The following is a 23308-nucleotide window of genomic DNA, read 5'->3' as shown; positions in this document are numbered from 1 at the left end:
CCATGGTACCACTAGCCTCAACCCCAACAGCCCCTAGAGATCCACCCTCCCCTCTCTGCCGCTATCTCACTCCAGCTAGTATCCCGCTACTACTAGCCCCAGGATCACCTCCTGACCGCCTAGGTGCATCTTCTCTCTAACCCTGCACCTATCCTTGTCCCTGTACCTGACCCAGTACCTATACCTATGCTGGTGTCTCATCCTTGGCCTCCTCTATGAGAGGCACATGCTCTACAGGATCTATGACTCTAGGAAATGGATGTCTCTGGAACCAATCCATATACTGAGGCAATACCCCCGCATCTACAACATCCTCCAAATAATCCCATTGGTGTCACTATAAACCGACTAGGTCCTGCATGCTTAGCACATAGGATAACCTCGAAGGCCATCCTCATCTTTCCTCATCTCCATATCAGGCATATGCTATAAACTCCTAAGATATACCCTGTGGTCTACCATACTACCTCATAACCCTAGAAACTACGAACCGCTCAATGATGGACACTAACCTGCCAATAAGAGGATGAGTCATAAACATATCCTTCCTCTACCCTCTCCAATCATCCCATAGCTCCAGACCCCTATACGGTCTCCATATTACAACAATCAGATTGTTCAGCTGTCTTCTCCAGTAATCTGTCTTGCCTAGATGGGGCTGACTAACATAACCTGAATAGCAATATACAATAGGCTGGTATGGCTCTCTAACATATGTTGTCATTTTGGCACTAAGTTGTCATTGATGTCAACCGACATGATGGATATTCACATAAGGGTGAGCATAAAGAATGAAGGCCTACCGGTAATGTACAAACTAGTCTGAAGGTTGGTTGCTTGTTTATGATGAAGAGGCATAATGTTAAATTTGTGAGTCAAATCACTAAGGTGAAGATGTGCTACCGGTATAGTGTTCTCTACCAGTTAACAGAAGAAGAAACCTCGACTGACAAAGGATGTACCAGTATGTGATTGCCGGATCGACTGTGTGTTGGTGGGCCATGTCTTGATCATTGTGATGCCATGTGGACTAGAGGGGGAAAATGTGCTGGGTTAGTGAAATCTCATCAACAGGGTCGATGAAACAGATAATCGCCATTAATTAAGGAGCCACAAATCATGGGATTGTATCTGACTGATTGTGGCTCGAGAAAGAAGGAATGATAGAGGAAGATCAGGGAGTAGTTGTCACTTGAATCAATACAAATGAAATCCGATTAAGGAAGTCCTCGAAAAGGAAACAACTAAAGTGTCTTTATGTGTCAACGAATTTCAAGGCAGGAGATCTTGTTTGAGATTGCTATTTTATGTATATATGCATTGGATAATGCAAACCATGTACAAATGCATCTTTGAAGGATAGGTGATCGATCCAAGACATGTTGGATTGGATCAAATTGAAGATCTTGTCGGAAAGAGGAAACCCTAACCGCTCTGAAGTTTGAATTGCGTTCTGGCGGGAAATCACTGTATAAAAAATGAGAGCTCAAGACAGAAAGATTTGATGCTACAAAGAAGGAGAAGAGGAGAGAGAGTGAGTAAGAAGAAGGATTACCTACCATACAAAAAGTTCTAAGAAAGGTGGAGTGTGCGTGAGCAAGCATACCAGTGAGAGGATTCTATTGGCAGAACTATAGTCTTGTAGTTGAGCCTAACTGGCAAGGTGTGGTAGAGTAGGCAACATCCACGTGTGACACAATGTGTTGAGAGAATGTGTGAAAGAGGGAGAGAAAGGTAACAGAGGCTAAGAATTAGAGATAAAACTCTCACAATCGGCAGTGTGAGATTTAGTGGAGGAGAAAAGACTGTCAACCGACAGAGATTTATTTGATCAAAGAGCTGCATAACTCATTTGCAACAAGAAGCCTTCATTGTATTCAAATAAGTATTTCAATATACATCACCAAGTTGAAGCTTGGTGCTCCTTGGGTCAGTGCCCTAAAAGTGCAGGGGTTGTTGCTCCTTGGGTTGGTGCCCTAAATCATTGCAAGTCAGTGTTTTACCTGTGAGGCTGGATTGGAGCAGTAGTCTCCAGCAACTTTTCTCACCGAGGTTTTCCCCATATTGGGTTTTCCTCGTAAATCTGGTATTGTGAGTTACTTTTGTGTGAATGATCTCTTTGGCCTTCCTTCTTGTATTAACGGTATGAATTTTTAGTGGTTAAGTGAATAACTGGTTTTCTGAAGTTAGATTAGAGAAAGAAGAAGTTTTGAAACCACTGATTCACCCCCCTCTCAGTGGTATTATGTGTTCAACAATTGGTATCAGAGCCTAGGTTCCCAGTTATCTTTAAACCTTGGGTAGTTTCTGGACTTTGAACACAATGGCAAGAAGTGAGTTTGCTTCCTCAAAATCCCTCATGTTTGATGGATCCAACTATGCCTTCTGGAGCAGAAGAATAGAGACCTATATTTCCTCTCTTGGTTTTGATGTGTGGATGTCAATTAATAATGAGTATGTTGTTCCTAATTCTCCTCCCATTGATCTAGATGCAAAAAAGGAATATGAGAATAATGCTAAGGCAAAAACATGCTATCTTGAGTGGACTGTCCGATAATGAATTTGTCAAAGTAATGCACTATTTTTCAACAAAGGAGACATGGGACAAATTGCAGAGGTTGTTTGAAGGAGATGCAAAAGTCAAAGAAGCCAAGCTGCAAACACTAAGGGGCCAACCTGAAAGCATCAAAATGAAAGATTATAAAAAGATTGCAGACTATCTTCACAAATTTGATGAAACTGTGAATACTATTAGAGGACTTGGAGAAGAGATTGCATATGAGATTCTTATCAAGAAGATACTTAGATCTCTCACTCCCAAATATGATACTAAGGTGTCAGCCATAGAAGAAGCCAAGGATCTGAAGAATTTTACAATGGATGAGTTATTTGGCTCTCTGAAGTGATACTTCCTCAAGGAAAGAAGCAGCATTCAACATCACCAAAAAGAGGAAAGAAGCTTCTACTCATAAAGAATCTAGTGAAGACTTTGATGTAGAAGTAGCAAATTTTGTCAAGAAGCTCAAAAGAGGATCCAACCGATATAAAGGAAAGATACCACTTAAATGCTTCAACTGTCGAAAGGTAGGACACTTCGCTGAAAATTGTCCTCACAAAGAAACCGGTGGGGATGAGTCAAGAGAGTTCAGAAGATTTGCTGGCGAAGATAAAGAAAGGAATGACTACCGGTAGGGAAGGAGAGGCTACCAAAACTAGAACAACCTATGTACCATTGAGGATGACACAACCGATGATGAAAAATGCATGAGAAGATGATTACCATGAGAACGACAGAAAAGTCAATCTCTTCATGGCTCTTGATAGACCAGCTGATGAAGATGAGGAAGAAGAGGATATTGAAGTTGAAGTGGATCTGGAGAGCGAAATTATCAGTGCACTTGAAGAATTGAGTAAAACAAGAAGATAACTCAAGAGGGTTAAGCTTGTTGCAATAGACGAACAAGATCTCTTGAAGCAGTCTCTGGATGAGTCTGGTCAAGCCATATCTGACTTGAAATTGCAGCTGGAAGAAACCAAGAGGATTTGTGAAGTTACAACCTCTGATTTGACAAAGAAAGAAAAGGAGCATCAAGAGCTGGAAGCAAAAATAGCAAAGCTTAGAAAGGAGCTTGAAGAGAGTAAGAAAGAAATAAAAATAAGGAGCAAGCATGAAGGCAACACTAAGGCCTTGGACAAGATGTTGAGCAAACAAAAGCAATCCAAAGACATCGGTGGCTTAGGCTTTGAAGAAGGTCAAAGTTCAACTCACAAAGATAAGTCTGGCAAAGAAATAATGTTCACCTCTTCAATTAAAGGTGAAGAAAAGAAGACATTCACTGTAGGCAAGGATATCGACAAAAAGACATATGCAGATGTTGTTGGAAATCGCAACTCAAATCAGTATACAACAATGAACCGGAGGCCACACTTCTTATACCAACATGCAAACCCAAGGAGAAATGAAAGAATTGACCGTGAAGGAATCACCAAACTCAACAACATGAAGGGAAGACCCCCAGTGAGGTAGTTCCATTCAGGACCAAGACAACCTAACCGATATGTTTCAAATTTTTATGGTTATTGTTACCGGTGTAACAAATTTGGGCACATAATAGATGACTATAGATTAATCAATAAGCCATCTATGAGTTATGAAAGTAGAAATCCATTTAATGCACTCCGGGATATGAATGTTGTCTGCTATCAGTGCAATGGATATGGTCATAAGAGTTTTGATTGTAGGAAGAATAAAACAGTACCCTACAATAATTTTAAGGATGTCCCTTTAAATGAAAATATAAAATGCTATAACTATCAAGAATTTGGACACATAGCAAAGTCATGCAAAATCAGGAAGATGAAGAAAATGAAGGCAAATCTAAATCAAGAGTTGGTGACTGAACCTGAGCTCAATATAGCAGCCGACAAGAAGAAGGAAATCAAACCAGTTTGGGTTCAGAAAGAAAAGGAAAAGGTAGAATCAAGTCTCATAGTATAGATTGCCTTGCATGCTGAAATGAAAAACCTATGGGTGGTAGATAGTGGTTGTTCAAACCATATGACTGGTGACAAAAAGAAATTCATTAAACTTGAAGACTGGAATGGTGGATCAGTAAGGTTTGGAGACAATTCCTCCATCAAAATAAAGGGAAAAGGAATGCTAAGCATTGATGGAAAACTGAAGGCACATGATGTATACTATGTGGAAGGCCTAAAGCATAGTCTGCTGAGTGTGAGTCAGATGTGTGACAAAGGTTACAAATTCATCTTTGACTCAACTGGTTGCCAAATAAAGAAAGACAGTACCAGTAAAGTTGTGGCAGAAGGAAAGAGAACAGATGGAAATGTTTATAATCTGAAGGAATTATATGAGTCCCAATGTATGTTAGGACAAGTAGATGAAAGTTGGTTGTGGCACATAAGATTAGGCCACATAAATTTTGATAACTTAGCTGCAGCAAGCAAAAAGGGGTGTGTGAGGAATATTCCACCCATCATCAAGTCGATAAACACATTTTGTGATGAATGTGTAAAAGGTAAGCAAACTAAAGTGAGTTTCAGGACAAAGGAGCACAACACCTCAAGACCTCTTGAAATTGTGCATATAGATTTGTGTGATCCAACTCGAACAAGAGCACTTGTTGGTGAAAGATACTTTATGCTCTTCATTGATGACTACTCAAGAATGACATGGGTCACCTTTATGCAAGATAAATCAAAAGAGTTTGAAAGATTCAAGATCTTTCAGAAGATGGTGGAAAAGGGAAGTGGCTATAGATTAAAATGCCTAAGATCAGACAGGGGTGGAGAGTTCACATCAAATGAATTTGAAGATTATTGTGAAAAACATGGAATTAGAAGGCAATACTCTGCTCCTAGAACACCACAATAGAATGGTGTGGTAGAAAGGAAGAATAGGATAGTCAAGGAGATGGCCAAAACCATATTAAATGAGGCCAGTCAGTCGGACACATATTGGAAAGAAGCTATTCATATTGCTGCATATACTTTGAATCGGGTTCAATTAAGAACAAACAACAAAATGACACCTTATGAGCTATGGTATGACCTGAAGCCATCGGTAAAATACTTCAAAGTATTTGGAAGCAAGTGCTTTATCAAGAAAGATATGGATGGCCTAGGAAGTTTTGACTCTAGGAGTGATGAAGGAATCTTCCTTGGTTACTCATCTAACAACAAAGCCTACAAATGCCACAATAAAAGACTAAGAAGTGTCATTGAGAGTGTGCATGTAAAAGTTGATGAAGATATGCACAAAGGATGTCAAGCACATGTTAACCAGTATAATGACTCCAGTGATGAATGTGATGAAGTTTAGTCAGATACTAAACCAGAGGTAGCATCCAAGAAGGTCCCCAACTGGTATGTACAACTGAATCACTCGAAAGAGCAAATTCTGGGAAATAAGGGTGATGGTGTGCAGACTAGAAGAAGACTTGCCCAGAATGATGAACAAGTCAACCTATGCCTCATGACTGAAGTTGAACCCAAAACATTCAATGAGGCCAGCAAAAGACAAGAATGGATGGATACCATGGAAGAAGAATTGCAACAGATTGAGAAAAACAAGACTTGGGAATTAGCCCCTAGACCGGAAGACAAGAACATCATTGGCACAAAGTGGGTATACAGGAATAAGATGAATGAAGAAGTTAAGATTGTTGGGCATAAAAATAGAATAGTATGCAAAGGATACTCTCAGGTAGAGGGAATTGACTTTGAAGAAACATTTGCACCAGTAGCTAGATTAGAAGTAATTAGAATGTTCCTAGCCTTCTCTGTCTACAAAGGTTATAAACTATACCAAATAGATGTAAAATCTACCTTTCTAAATGGAAATTTGGAAGAAGAAATGTACATGGAGAAACCGGAAGGGTTTTTGCTGCATGATGATGAGACATTTGTGTGCAGGTTGAAGAAGGCCTTGTATGGTCTAAAGCAAGCTCCTAGAGCATGGTATTCAAGATTGGATCAGTACCTAAAGGAGTAGGGATTCAAAAAGGGGAGTGCAGATAGAAATTTGTACATAAAGAAATATGGGAACCACATGATCATTGTGGTTGTGTATGTAGATGGCATTATCTTTGGAGGCAACAAGGACACTCTCTGTAAAGAATTTGCTGATCAAATGCAGTCAAAATTTGAGATGTCAATGCTTGGTGAATTGACATACTTCCTTGGTTTGCAGATATTACAACAAGATAAAGGAATCTTTATCTCACAAGTCAAGTATGCAAAGGAGATATTGAAGAAATTCCAACTGGCAGATTGTAAACCGGTAAGTACCCCCATGGTGACCGACAACAAATTGAGCAAGAATGATGAATCACTGGTGGTGGATCAGACTCTATAAAGATCCATGATAGGTAGTCTATTGTATCTAACTGCTTCAAGACTGGAAATAGTTCAGGCAGTATGCATGGTGGCCAGATTCCAAGTTGCACCAAAACAGTCACATATGAATGTTGTTAACAAATTTTTAAGGTACCTACAAGGAACACTCAACTATGGTTTGTGGTATCCTAAATAAGGATATTTTATCTTGGAAGCATACACTAATGCTGACTGGGCAGGGTGCATTGATGATTGAAAGAGCACAAGTGGTGGTGCTTTCTTTCTAGGTGATCGGTTGGTCTCATGGCATAGCAAGAAGCAGGACCCAGTCTCTCTGTCTATTATTGAAGCCGAGTACATTGCTGCTGCTACATGCTGCTCTCAGGTGCTTTGGATGAAGTAGACTCTCAAAGACATATAGGTGGACATCACTGATTCTATTGTCATCCAGTGTGACAATTCGAGTGCAATCAACATAGCAAAGAATCTAGTCATACATTCCAGAACGAAACACATTGCTATCAAGTATCACTTTCTCAGAGAGAAGGTTGAAGGATAGGAGGTAAGGATGGATTATGTTCCTACTGGTGAACAAGTAGCAGACATTTTCGCCAAACCATTACTGGTAAGCACTTTTGAGTACCTTCGACACAAGTTGGGAGTTGTGTCATCTGTCTAGGCAGGTTTTATGTGGCTCAGGGGGAGCTGAAAATGGTCAAAGGGGGAGATTGGTATGGATCAAAGGGGGAGTGTCTAGTATCCTTTGTCATTATGTCAAAGGGGGAGAAATGTACTGGTATGAAGTGAATCATGAGAAGTTGACATCAATGCCAAAGGGGGAGATTGTTGGCATTTTGGCACTAAGTTGTCATTGATGTCAATCGACATGATGGATATTCACATAAGGGTGAACATAAAGAATGAAGGCCTACCGGTAAAGTACAAACTGGTTTGAAGGTTGGCTTCTTGTTTATGATGAAGAGGCAAGATGTTAAATTTGTGAGTCAAACCACTGAGGTGAAGATGTGCTACTAGTATAGTGTGCTCTATCGGTTAACAGAAGAAGAAACCTCGACTGACAAAGGGATGTACCAGTATGTGATTTTCGGACCAACTGTGTGTTGGTGGGCCATGTCTTTATTGTTGTGATGCCATGTGGAGCAAAGGGGGAAAATGTGTTGGGTTGGTGAAGCCTCATCAATAGGGTCAATAAAATAGATAATCACCATTAATGAAGGAGCCACAAATCATGGGATTGTATGACTGATTGTGGCTTGAGAAAGAAGGAATGATAGAGGAAGATTAGGGAGTAGTTGGCACCTGAATCAATACAAATGAAATACGATTCAGGAAGTCCTCGAAAAGGAAACAGCTGAAGTGTCTTTATGTGTTAACGGATTTGAAGGCAGGAGATCTTGTTCGAAATTGCTATTTTATGCAGATATGCATTGGATAATGCAAACCATGTACAAATGCATCTTTTAAGGATAGGTGATTGATCCAAGACAGGCTGGATTGGATCAAATTGAAGATCTTGTTAGAAAGAGGAAACCCTAACCGCTTCGAAGTTTGAATTGCGTTCTGGCAGGAAATTGCTGTATAAGAAATGAGAGCTCAAGACAGAAAGAGTTGATGCTATGAAGAAGGAGAAGAGGAGAGAGAGTGAGCAAGGAGAAGGATTACCTACCATAGAAATTTTTTTAAGAAAGTTGCAGTGTGCGTGAGCAAGCATACTGGCAGAACTATAGTCTTGCAGTGGAGCCTAACAATCAAGGTGTGGCAGAGCAAGTAGCGTCCACATGTGACACAGTGTGTTGAGAGACTATATGAGAGAGGGAGAGAAAGGTAACAGAGGATGAGAATCAAAGACAAAACTGTCACAACCAACAGTGTGAAATTTAGTGGAGGAGAAAAGACTGTCAACCGACAGAGAGTTATTTGATCACAGAGTTTTAAAACTAATTTGCAACAAGTATTTCAATATACATCGCCAAGTTGAAGCTTGGTGCAGGGGTTGGTGCTCCTTGGGTTGGTACCCTAAATCTTTGTAAGTCAGTGTTTTACTTGTGAGGATGGATTGGAGTAGTAGTCTCCAACAACTTTTCTCACCGAGGTTTTTCCCATATTGGGTTTTCCTCGTAAATCTGGTGTTGTGAGTTACTTTTGTGTGAATGATCTCTTTGGTATTCCTTCTTGTATTAACAGTATGACTATTTAGTGGTTAAGTGAATAACTGATTTTCTGAAGTTAGATCAGAGAAAGAAGAAGGTTTGAAACCACTGATTCACCCCCCTCTCAGTGGTATTCTGTGTTCAACAACATCATCTACTATTGGCCTGCATACTGGGATGTGCTCCCATGCCCATATCTGCAAAACTAAAACACTTACTGCCATTCTCTTCCCCTCCCTATATGCAACCTTGTGCATCTCATGATACATGTGGGCTAACAAACAAGATCCCCACCCTAATCTCTTAGGATGAGTCAATAGTCTCTTGAGCATCCTAGCCCAGCCACATAGAAAACCCTGTTGTCCCCTGTCCAGCATAACAAAACACCCAATGATACTTGCTAACATGCATGCCAACAAAAATTCCTTACTATACCTAGTCATCAGAACATCCCATGTGATGGCCCGCTCAAGGATAGTCTCATCATGGAATATCCATCTCAAAGCTAAGATACTTGGCCACTAAGTAGAATCATAATTGACCTTGTCACTAGTGAACGAAATCCTGAGAATCCGGTAGACATCCTCAGGTGTGGTCGTCATCTCTCCTATAGGTAAATAGAAAGTATTATGCTCTGAATGAAACCTCTCTGCTAATGCAGGCAACATCCCATTATTTACATGGATATCAAACATCTGAAGAAGGTATCCAAACCCACACAACTCAATGTGTCCCCTATTCTGTGTCTGATAAACCGTGAACTAATCCCATCATAGGTGGATAAACATATCGAAACAAATTATCTAGCAACCGAATATGTAAAATCAAACATAAACACTGTCAACACATGATCCAAATTGAGATACAAATATGCTAAACATGCTTGCGAAGCCAAGTATACAAAATGCAAAATCAAAATTTCATATTTTGACTCTAAAACATGCTTGCTATTTTTATACGAGTTTTCATAGAAGGGCAGAATTTCGTACGAATCAGGATTATACATAGGAAGACAAACTATTACAATACGAATAAAAATTATACATTGCACGACAAAATGGGCACTCAAGCACAAGTTCGTACGAGACATGAGCCCACATCATATGACAAACCCTATATGCCCATATGACAAACTAGAATAAAGACAGTTTATCGTATGAGAAATGGTCTTATCCTACATGATAAACCATAAGACACGACTTTAAATGACTTAAAAATGCAAAAAAATCAATCAAAATTCAAAATTAAAGAAATCAAACAGGCTTAAGATTGATCACTTACCTCTGGGTCGTAGTTTCGCCATTGAATATGACATCTCTGGTGCTCAAAATGGTGCTCTTGGATTGGAATGGCCATTTTTCTTCGTAGAGAGATTTTAAAATTTCAAACTTGGAGAGGTGAAAATGGATAGTCCTGATTCCATTTTTGGGATCGAAATCGAATTCTGAGATCGCCTTCCTAGTCAATTTTGCACAACTGAGACCACTTAGCGCTTTCATTAAAATGCTCATTCTTTTTTTCAATTTGCGCTTAATTCGACACTAAATCTCAATTTAATTCTCACATTAACTCTAATTTTAATCTTCAACATTAATCTTTGTGCTCAAATCACTTATCATCGCTCAAATAATTGCCTCAAATCACTACGCAACCCTCTCTATCTTTCGATTTCGCTCCCGAGGGGGCATACTCATGACATCATCATCATCATCATCATCAATGATTATCATCCTCAAAGTCAATAATTTCCTCAAAATATTCATTTCAAGTCGAGAAGCTAATATTTACCTCATCGCTAGGGGCATATCAGTTTCATCGCTTCATATCAAGCTGATATTGTCTTTGTCTGAACCAGTCTCTTAATGTTAATCAGTTTCATCGCTTTTCATCAAGCTGATTATTCATTTAAACTCAATCTTGGGTTTAAAGAGTATCTTTGATCACACGCTTAATTTAAGCAGGTGTTCAGTTTTTTCACATCAAATCAAGCTGGACAATTTATCTTCACTAATCGTGTCTTGATCCATCAAGTTCAAGACTGGTTTTTCTCTTCTTCACTATGTCTAGTTCAATCAAGTTCTAGATTAGTAAGATCTACTTCTTGATCAATCAAGTTCAAGTTTGATATATTTGCTCTTCATCGATCCTAGTTCAATCAAGTTGAGGATCGATTTCGCTTTAATTAACTCTGTTCAGTTTCATCACTTCAAAACAAACTGAATACCTCGCTCTTCATCTGGTTCGTGATCAATCAAGTTCAGAACTGGTATCTCCTAAACATAAACTATTCTTTGAACCAACTCGCTACTCACACATTAATTCAAAGAGGGGCAAATGTGATACCTTAAAAATGGTCATCTAAACCATAGGCCCCCTAGTCTCGATTTTGTCACCAAGGTCCTAACCAAAGGCAATTAAAATTAATCTTGAGCACACAATTAATTTCTTAAATCATCAAATGTCACATGGAAAATTAATCACTTTGAATTAATTAAATATTTATTTAATTAATTGACCATTCCAAGTAAATCATTTTTAAACAATTATCCTATTTATTTTATTGAATATCCTAGCATATTTAATTAAATAAATCAATTTTTTATTAAATCATCAAAAAAGGAATTATTTGACAAAAAGAATTTAAAATTGAGAAAAGAAATCAAATGGAGATAATCTTGAAAATCAAATTAAAAATCGAAGAATAATCAGAGAAAGCAATTAAAACATTTAAATATCAAAATTGAATGAAATAGAGAATAAATTAGTTTTTTCTGATTTTATCTTAATTTTAGTTCAAATTCCTTTAAAACTGAGAAAAGCAGCCAATTACATCAATTCACCTGGATTGTGCTTCCTCTTGGAAAATCTTGACCACTCATCATCATTCAATCTCAGCCGTTGGTTTCTTTCTGAATTTTCTATAAATTCAGGCTCTCATCTCTCATTCAAGGATCCTGGAGAATATATTGTTATCATGTTGTGTTTGCTCTAGGTTCATTTAGATTTGTGCATTCAGATATTTACATATTAGTTATTGCATCCTTGTTAAATCATCTAGCTTAATATTGCTTAAATCATCTTAGATTAAATCTTGCATTTATCTAGCTTAAATCTTGCATTCATTTAGCTCAATTTCATGGTCATATAGTTTAAACCCTTCATTTAGATGTCATCTAGTCACTGGTATTGCATATGAAATCTGAGAGCAAGACTAAACTCACATCTACTAGAAGGCAATAGGTCGCTTTGCAATGGTTTATTTTTCATTATTGATTATTGATTTACTGATCATACATCTAATGAATTAATTGAAGTGTTGTGTATTCCAGATATAGATATGATCCACTTTTCACACACACATCAACAACCTATCAAGGATGGATCTATCAAAGTCAGGGGGCAAGCGTGCCCCTTAGGCGATGAGTTTGGCTAAAATTCTATCGGCATCATGTTTGATGAACTTCTCCATCATGTCTTGGTTATAAGGGTCATTCATGAATGTTTGGACACATAGAGAGAGGTCGGACTGATCAACAAATTGTTCCTCTTGCTATGGTAGATCTTGATTGTATCGGGCATTCCAAAATCTTCGGCTGCCATTTTTGCCTTCTGAGCATGAGTTAAGACCATACACGGGTGACCTTGGAGGTGAAAGTTGATGTGAGATTTAGGTGAGAAGGGATGGGGGTTGTACTTAGGAAATTTTGATGTTGATTTGATTCAGATTGAAATTGATTTGGATGGGGCCTTTTGATCAAAACAAGGATGACACCTTGAAAGATGTGGAATAGATGTGAATCACAAACGAGGTGACAACTAGGTTAAGTGTAATTTATACCTTAGGGTTAGGATCAATTGATTAGACCTTGTCTTACATGGGACAAACTTGTGTTCCCAAGTAAAATAAGGCCAAAGGATTAGGGTTTTGATCAACCCAAATGATTAAGCAAGGGCACTTGCAGTAGATTCTTTCCCAAGCAGAAAAGCCAAATAATGATTAATTTAAGATAAGGTCTAAATTAAACTTTCACAAAGACGTGAACCTTTGGATGAGGTTGGTTTGATTGATTGATTGGGATAGAAATGATTGTTTGATTGGGGATAGGAATTTATTGGATTTGATTATGCTAAGTCCTTAGAAGATGATTGGATGATGAATGTGTGAGCAAAGGAAATTGGTTATAGAAAAGAAAGAATGGTGAGAGGAAAGGTCACCCTAGGATGACTCAATAGGAGATGGGATTCTCAGGCAAGTAGGAAAGTTGATATGACCACTCCTATTAATGGATTGTGAAAGGCCTTACCTTTGTTGGGAAGCACGCTCCCTTAGAGATTCTTCATCAAACTCATTGTTGCAACCACCATGAAAGTGATGTAAAAAGGTTCTATGTTTCAACAAGAGTTTACGATTGATATATAGGAACTTGCTACGCTTGAGGGTTTGCTTCAAACTAGGCTTCTTCTTCTTGACCTGATGGTGGATTGACCTCTTGGGATGCTTGATTGAGGTGGGCATGAAGGTAATTAACAGATTGGAAAAATTATTTGGGGTTTATGCAAATATGGATGGTTGTCAAATGTTTGGGAAAAATGTTTGGAGGTTGGTGATTGTTAACTATCCTTGGTAAGAATACATCAAGAAAAGTATACACATTGGCCAAGTGCAACGCTTCAAAGATTGAACATAAAAGTGATAGGGGGCCTAGATTAGCCCAAACAATTTTTTACAGGTTTTGCACAAAATGAAGACACACTTTTAAAAAATACGACCTAAGCCTCGAAAGTGGAAACCACTTGATAGACCTCTCGCACAAGCGATACCTCACTCAGGCAGACATATAGAGATTCTGGTAGCACTAGCTCCCCCTTACAATGCACTCACTTCTTGAGCATACTAGATTCTCTTACCCCCAAAGATCTGAGGATCTATGATATGGGGAATTCCTATCTCATCTTGAGCGGGTACATGAGAGGTAACTTCGGGGTACAATCTCATCCCCTGCACTATCAAATGTAGGATTTTGGCTACTAAAATTGTTGTCTACTGTAGTTTCTGAGGGATCACCAATCCAATGATGGATTCTCGAAGAAATCCACTCAAGGCTCTAACTAAGCTTATTGGTGTAGGGAGGGCCCCCACATACATCGAATTCACTCTGCACCTCAGCCACCTGACCAACTTATTTATATAGCATCTCAAAAAAACCCACTCGAGATCACACCTGGAGAGTTGATATACCCGACGTGTCCCAATTTGAAGTATCCTTGTGGGGTGATGAAATCCCCAGTCAAGAAATACCCCTCTACTATAAAAATAAAATAAGGGCATTGTTGATCACTCTTTCTCTTACACCCAAGATCCGCAAAGGCAAGGGGAGAGGATACTTGAGTGCAATGGTGGGTCCACCTCCAAACACTAAGTGTGCAACTGCATCAAACACATAAGACACATGTTCATTTTAGTCCCACATGTTCAAGTTTTCTAACTAAATTACAAACAGAACAAACTAATCTCACTAATACATTTGGGGTCAAATTCCGACGGACAAGGAGCATTGTGTGAAAATTTGTTTTTTTAAAAAAAAAATGCCCATGTTCGTCGAAATTCCGACGACCTCGGGCATTTTATTTAAAAAAAAAAACACAAGGCATTTTCATTTTGAAAGCAAACCGAAGCCGTCTTGCCTCCCTGCCCCCCCCCCCCCCGTCGGAGCGATCTCTGCACAAGCAAGGTAAGAACTCTTTGTTTTTCAATGAAGGCAACTAATTTTTTTTCGCAACTGGTTTTTTTTTCAAATTAATCCATTTTGTGCATATCCTGCAATCTTAAAATTCCATGAAATGACATCTCTTTGAGGTATTCCGTCATATAGTTCACATGCCGTGTGTATGCTACCCCATTTTGTGATTAAAACCCCCTTCGATTATGCTTTGATGCTACCCCATGATTGGAATTGGTTGTTGTGTCTTCGGGTTTAGGTGTCCAACCAACTATTACTTCCTGGAACTATTGCTATCCCACCCTACCTATAGTTTGATAGCTGTACAACCAAAATCGAGAAACTTGCCATTCCATATATGGATGGAAGCCGAAATCGCTAATCCATGAATAGGAAGGTGGGTAAACCATTACTCGAGGATAGATAGAAACTAGATACCGGATGAGGAAACCAGGGGTGGGTGGATATCGGGATTGTGTGTGGTGTTTGAGTTGGGTCTGCGCCTTAGAGTTAGGGTGAGGGCCGAGGAGGGAGGAGAGGATGTGCATGCGAGGGGAATGAGGGAGATTAGTAGTATGAGGTTTAGGGTAGAGGTTGGTGATTCCATTTTTAGAGGTTATTGAGGAGGGGAATATGGGGAATAGGATTAAATAGGTTGTGATTGTGAGAGTGGGTGAATTGGATTAAATAGATTCACCTAAGAGAAAGTAGATTCACATAATGATAGGTGGATTTTCCTAAAGATGAAGGGATAAGACTTAACAAAAAGAGGACTTAGGATGATGACAAGGAGGATTCATTTAAGGATATGGCATATTCACCTAAGGGATAGTGTATTCTCCCAAGAATATGGAAAAATTATTGATTGGTGGAATGACATACTAGATCGAGGAATGATACAAGGGTAGATTCACCTAAATATAGGGTAAATTCCGCTAAAAGGGTACCCATGAGATTGTGGTACTGAGTACCTATCTATGGATGGTGTATTTGGATACAAGTATGATGAAACCATGCTTGTGTATGATGAAACAAAGTCCAGATCTCTATTATAGGTCCAACATAATCTCTATTATTTGAGACACCATTTTATTAGCATATCCAATTAGGGTAATTTATGGGTTTAATTATGGATCATGTTGTCTATTTCCATGCACTATTGAACTTATTTGAATGTATTGTGATTATTTTAATTTTGAAGTTATAAATAAATTATGTTTGTACCTTACAAAGGGTAACTCCAATTGATGTTTGGGCAGTTTATTTGAAAACTAATGGTGATTATTGCCCTATGTTATGTAATGGAGTTATTTTTACACTAAGTAATTAACTAGAAAAATGAATTTGTATTGTTGTACAAGTATGATGAAACCATGCTTGTGTGTTTACATGTTTGTGCATCCTATTGAGAACCAACCTCGCTGTTGAGGAACTCCATAAATGTGGTGTTAAGTAGAAGAATGGAAAACTCAAGAAGCTATGGTGACATATCGTGGCATTAGTAGGGATTATCTCTATTGACCACACCTTTCAAAGATAGTATCCCCTAGTTCTCCTCATAGAATGGACCATTGGATGGCTCATAGTGCTATCCTATCCTACATTTATCTTGATGGCATTGCTGATAGTTGGTATGTGGTTCTTGGTACGGGTTTCCTCTTACCCTATTATCTTATTTATATCTTTGTTCCAACATGTGGAGATTGATTTTTGTCATGCTATGATGATTTTCATGTTTGCATGTGTTTTGACATTATGCAAATAGATATGATGTTACACCATACTTATGTTTTGATATAGTGTAGGTGATGGTTACATGTTGTTGATGGTAGCGATTTGGGTTCAAAGACACAATTCCACACACACACACAAATATTTGAAGATGCATTTTATATTATTCCTTCTTAGTGGCGATTAGTGTTGGAAGATTTGCACACATGTAGAGAGGAACTCATGTTAGATACAATAGGTTGTGTTTGATAACATATGAATGTGCCTCATGATGTATACATATAGCTTTGGTGTGAGACATGCATGCACATTTTTCCATAAGACACATTGCTATGTGGCATGTGCCCTATGCATGTCTTCTTTGTGAGGCACGTTGCTATGTGCAATGTAGCCCTAGGTGTGTCTTCTCTATGAGGTGTATTGCCATGATATGTTAGGATTTGTAGTGTGCAGGCCACAAATGCGTGCATGAGGGACTATTATTATAGTCATGTTTTTTGGGCATGTAGCCTAGGCATGTCTTCTCCATTAGGTACATGGCCATGCCGTGTGGGAGTTTTTGTGTTCATACCACAAATGCACACATGATGGACTATTATTGGAGTCATGATGAATCTTCACTCTATTTAGCCACAATTTCTAGTCGTATAGTTATGTAATGTGTACTTTTAAGGATTGTGAAGTTTCCTTCAATTATTGATGATCTCTCATCTTTGTTGCATGGGCCAACAATTTTATTTTATCTTGTTTGAATTAGTTTAATCACTATTGTGAGTTTTCTCTATTGTGTAGTTATTGTGGCTATGTTTGATTTGCTATTGGAATTGAACACATTTATTTGACTTATTATTGTTACTATTTTTTCTTTCTTTCAATATTTATGATCTTTGGTAGTTTAGTGAAACTCTTGCTATTTTTAAATGTTGCCTTCTTTGTTGTGATGTGATTCCTCACCAAGATCGACATAGATAACCTTGGATGAGTGTATATAAGGAATCAAACATTGGTAAAATTTGAGGATAGGGGTAAGTGTTTGTTGTATGGGTAGCTACGATCCACTTGTACATTCTTAGTGATTATTGATGGCTATGTCTTGGAGCTGGCTAATCCCATTAAACAAACAAGGGGGAAGTCATACATAATCATATGGATCCTCCCTAGTTGTGTGTGGATTCAAGACCATCATTTTATATGGTTCTTGGTTACTTTGTGAGACCATGGCATCCTCTTAGACCAATATGTGAGCCTTGTATTGTTATCCCTGCAATGTGGATGAATAAGTGTATGTTAAAATAAATGCTTTGCTTAGAATACTGAAAAATGTCTCTCAGAAAGTCTGCAACAGGCAAACTTTTAGTAAGAATTTGCAGACACAATGCTCAGAAATTCACACAATCAGCTACATTAAATACGTTCTCTATTAAGTTCAGTGGTTTTGGTTCGATTTGCAATTTTTGTGAAGCTTTTGCACTGAAGTTTCCATAGCCTGATTTTTTTGCCTGTGAAGAAAGACCATGTCAGATAATATCAGTGAAGAACAAAATAAGGAGACAATTGCTAGATTATGGTCTAACTTGAAAAGAAAAGGTGATGGGAAATGTTATTGTCCCTACAAAATTTGTAAGGGCTTAAAGACTAGAAGACTTCTAATAAAAAAAGCTAAGAAATATTGTAGGAAACATGGTCACATTGAAGGGGGACATGATTATCATCCACTGGTAAGTTGTTCATTATATCATTTTAACAATTTATATACATAAGAAATCACTTGATAATGAGATCATGATCACGATTTATTTATGTATATCAATTTTATATAGGTGGAGCACCCTAGAGCACATGGTATGGATCAACAAAACCCTGAGAATATGGTTTTCAAAGTGGACGAACATGGAGGTGTGAATATCGAAGCTGAAGATAATGATCCCATGGAAGATGATGATCATGCACCAGAAAACACAATTGAAGATGATGGTACAAATACATTGATCCATGACACATTTAGTACTGGCACAGGTGATCATGATGATCAGGATGACCTTGATGTTCATGATTTACCTCTTCTTGAGAAGGCATATGAGCCCCTTTACAAAGGCTCCCAAACAACTCTTCTCTCTATTGTATTGTTGTTGGTGAACTTGAAGGTTATGAATGGTTTATCCAACATAACAATCTCACGTATGTTAAGGTGTGTCATACATGTCATTATAGTTAATAAATGGTGAATCATGTACCATTAATATTATTTATATTAACACCTCAAACTTTTTTTTGCTGTAGATTGATAGGTGAGTTTTTCTTACCACCATCAAATATTCTACCTCGCTCATACCGAGAATTATCTGCCATTATGAAAGATATTGGAATGGAGTATCAAACAATAGATGCTTGTCCCAATGATCATATTATATATCATAAACAACATGAATTTGGAACAGAATGCCCTGAATGTCATATCAGTAGATATCGAACAGATCAAATTACAAAAAGGGCGCCTAGCAAGGTTCTTTGTTATATTCCCATTATTCCACGTATGCAACGATTATTCAGGTGCACTAGCTTGGCACAATTTATGGATTACCATGCACACAATAGAAGTTGAGATGACATTATTCGAATGCCTGCGGATGGTTCAGTATTTATGGACATAGAGGAAAAGTGGCCACACTTTAAAGAAGAACCTCGTAATCTCAGGCTTTCATTGGCAGCGGATGGTGTCAATCCATTTGGAGAGTTGAGATCTATTTACTTGGTGTGGCCTATTTTTGTTATCAACAATAATATTCCTCCATGGATGTCAATAAAGAGGGAGCACATAATGTTGGCAATGATTGTTCCAGGTATTTTATCATTTAATACTCATCTACATTTAATTATAAATATTGCAGTAAAATGGTCATAATAATTATGTAATGTTTTTGTTCATTCCACTAGGCAAGTAACAAGTTAAAGATATGAATGTATATATTGAGCCTCTTATCGACGAGTTGCTGGAGTTATGGAATGGTGTGACCATGTATGTTAAGTTTCAACATAAAGTGACTATATTTTTTTTAAATAAGCAAGCAATGATAACACTGCGCGTGACATTGGAATGCAACATGATAATCGTGGAACAAAACTTGTACATGAAGGTCCGGATGTGCATCCTAGTAGTGGAGGTATTCATTTGCTATTCAAATTTTTTTATGTAATTATTAATACAATTAAACATCTTAAATTGAAAATTAGTGTAGTAATTAATGTAACCTTTATTGTTAATATTTTAGAGCATGTAGGCGGTGGTGACCAAGTGGAGCATGATCCGGGTAGACAACATCAGGAACGTGATGTTCCCCAATTAGGTAAAGAGGACCACTATTATTCCTTTACACAAATTTAATTTCAATTGGTGTATTGATTAATGTAACATTTCGTATTTCAACTCCAGAGGATCTAGAGGGTGCTCAGCATGTTGAGGTCGAGGCTAGACAAAATGATGTGGACGATGATGTGGCCCCATCAGGTAAAGAGTGTAACGGTTGTGTTCTTTAAATTAATGAAATACTTGTAACAATAATAAAAAAATGTTTTGAATTTAACCCAATTCTTTGTTATTGCAGAGGACCCCCCTTTGGTTCAGCATCCTTGTCCTTTGTATAGGACTAGGCATACATCAAGAGCATGAGAAGAGGGCATAACATCCGGAGATGGGGGAAATGATGAAGAAACCGATGTTCCACTTAGTCTTTTCATAGCTTCAAAGAAAAAATAAAAAAAGAAATGATTGTAATCTACCTTATTTGATAATGACTGATTTTTATGTGTAATGAATGTAATTATGTGCTAATGAATGTTCATGAATGATATGTGTTGATGATTGTTGATGAATGTTGCATTTTAATGAAAGTTAATGAATTTTATGTGTTAATGAACGTTATGTGATAATGAATGAATGTTATATTTTAATAATGGATGAAAGAATGAATGAAAGAATGAATGAATGTTAGATGTTAACGGGGAATTTAGAGTGATGTTAGGGGGGGGAGAAGGGGCCAAATGAGCTTCCACCTTCACATGGTTGGCCCTGTTAAGTAGAGAATATTAAACTATTCTCGAAACAAAGCGAAGCTCAATTATGAGATGTGAAATGTTTGAAAGGTGAGAGTTCACAAATAGATGTGAAATGTTTAAGTAGGCCTCCCAATGAAGTGGATCTCATAGACACGAAGAATTCTATATAGAGAATCATTGAGAGCCCTTGAAGAAGCAAATTTGAACTTCGATGAAGCAATACATGATGGAGGAATATCTTGCAAGAGGAAATCAAAGTCATTATGGTGTCATCTAGATCTGAAATGTGGTCTACTTTTCAAAAAAGTAAAGATGCTTGATATGAATGTGTCCTAGTGGGGTGAATCTAGAAGACATATAATCCTATTGCAAAGAATCATGGAAAGTTCTAGAAGAAGCAACTTTTAATTCTGAAGTAGCAACGTGTACAAGAGATGTTCTCATTTGTAGATGGAGTATCAAGAGGAGGATCACTAGTCCATGGACCATGTCATTGTTGTTAAATACCTATGCTTTTGTTCATAGTCACTTGGTGTAGGAATGAATTCAACGAGATAGGGTAGGAGATCCTACATAATGTAATTGTGGTTTCCCCATCTACCTCTACCATTGTGATTAAAGGGGTCTCAATCATAGAAGGGTGGATAAGGTAGCATGGATAGGGAGGGCAGGTACAAGTTTACCCACTAAGCACACCACCTCATATGGATGGCGGACTACCACATGGGGCCAAGAGGGATGGTATATCCACTCTTGGGCTTAGCATGTGGATAGCTTTGGGTGCCCTATCATGTTTCTCATCCAAGCCCTATTATGGTTTAACTCCAATTATGCATCATAGATATTGTGTAGTTCACATAAAATTGAAATAGTTATGAATATATGCTATCTAAACCTAGTTGAAATGGTTGCTCTATGAATTACACTTTCAATACTTGTCTAACATGATTGCAGGTTTTATCTAACATGATTGCAGGTTTCAAAAATTATTCTAATACCCTGATGGTATTGTTTCTTCATTGGGACTACTCACATGCATTCGAGGACTACTAAACTATCATATTCACATAATATTGTCTCAATAATAAAAAGAGAACCCTAGGTCATCTTTACCATTATATGCTTTTGATCTTGCAACTCTGCGACTGCAAATAAGATTTTAGTGGGATTCTAGGACTTCTCCTATGTTTTGATTTTTGCTTTCTCCATTGGGGCTATATTGTTCTAGGGTCTTAAACTAAGATAGTGATTGTCTCCTGTAGCTTCATCCCTAGTTGTCATTTGTATAATTTGATGCCAATAAGGACTGATATGCTGCTCCTTTCAGTGAAGTGTCATAGTTCTTTGGACTGCTCATACCATATTCTAAAATTTTATGAAAACCCTACAATGAATGACTCCTTGACTATCATCGTTGTTTGTATCTTACCATTGTGGATTTGAGTCTTGATTTGAATATATGTCTTCTCTCAATAGAAAACTATTTAAGGCATTTGTAACTTCTAATCCATGACTTCTCATCAAGCTTTGGCACATTGAGATTGGAATAGGGATCCTATACACCATCACTAGAGATTATCAACAAGAGAAGATTCACCTATTGACTCATTGTGCTTTGTAATGGTGATTATCTTATTTATGGCTTGATGCATATTGATCTCTCTCTCACAAGTGTTTCAACTAATCTTTGATGAATACAAACCCTTCTCTTTTGTTGAGTGCAAATATCATGAATGCATTTATTTTTCTTAACTATCCATAATGACATTTTCAAATATCCGAGACTACACTTAGGCCTGTTGTCTAAATTGATTCTTCATTGGACTATGGTTTCTTTGATAGTTATTTGTAGCTTTATCTTTGAATGGTCACTATCTTATTTGTAGCTTTGTATTTCCTTTATGGTGGTAGATCTCATGCAATATTTTCACCTTTAAAACCAACACTAAACCTTTCAACAACCATCTTCATAGACAGTTTGATATCAAATTGTGATACAACATTAATCATTTCACCACTCTTATCAATTATATTTTTGCATGCTCAGTGTCCATGCCTTCATTATGCTTGAGTTGATGATTGTTGCAACTTTATTACTGTCAAATCTACTTCATGATGTCTTGTATGCATATGACATAATGCTAACCTATTTATCAGTGCTATAGACTTTTCACTTTGTGTCATGGCATCCTTTTATCTTTCATCAAGATCTGGGGGTGAAGAAAATAATTATGACACTAAATACCTATGACCTTGCACTATGAACTGCCCTTGCACATCTTCTAGAACTTCATGGGCTATGGAAATACTGTGATTTTGGCCACTGTCATTCATCAAATCTCATATATTTCTTCTCTCAGTGTTATACCTATCAACTATCCATGTTGAAGGCTCTCACACACCTTCTAACACTATCTTAGACTTGGCTTTTGCTATTTAATACAACATAAGACTGTAATGAGGCTGCTATGTGTCATTGATTTGACAATTTCTAATGTCTGGTAGATGTCTTTGATGCTCTCAAATTGTTCTTGAAGCTTATATGGCTTGGTTCTGATCCTTATAAGCTTTTAGACTGATTTAGGCACTATGATCTCACTGCAAATTTATCATTTATTGGTTGTTCTTTTGTTGATAGTGACATTTATCACTACTTTCATCTGAGGCAATCACTTCTTGACAGTCAAAAGGTTGCCCATCAATTAATTTTCATTGTCTTTAGCTTCTTGAGACCTCTTATTTATTGATAGAGAAACACAATATATTCTTCAATAATCA

This window comes from Cryptomeria japonica, chromosome 9 (genome assembly GCF_030272615.1).
Source record: "Cryptomeria japonica chromosome 9, Sugi_1.0, whole genome shotgun sequence".
In the NCBI taxonomy this organism is placed as follows: Eukaryota; Viridiplantae; Streptophyta; class Pinopsida; order Cupressales; family Cupressaceae; genus Cryptomeria; species Cryptomeria japonica.
The sequence above is the reverse complement of the archived record's forward strand: the minus strand, read 5'-3'. Positions refer to the sequence as shown.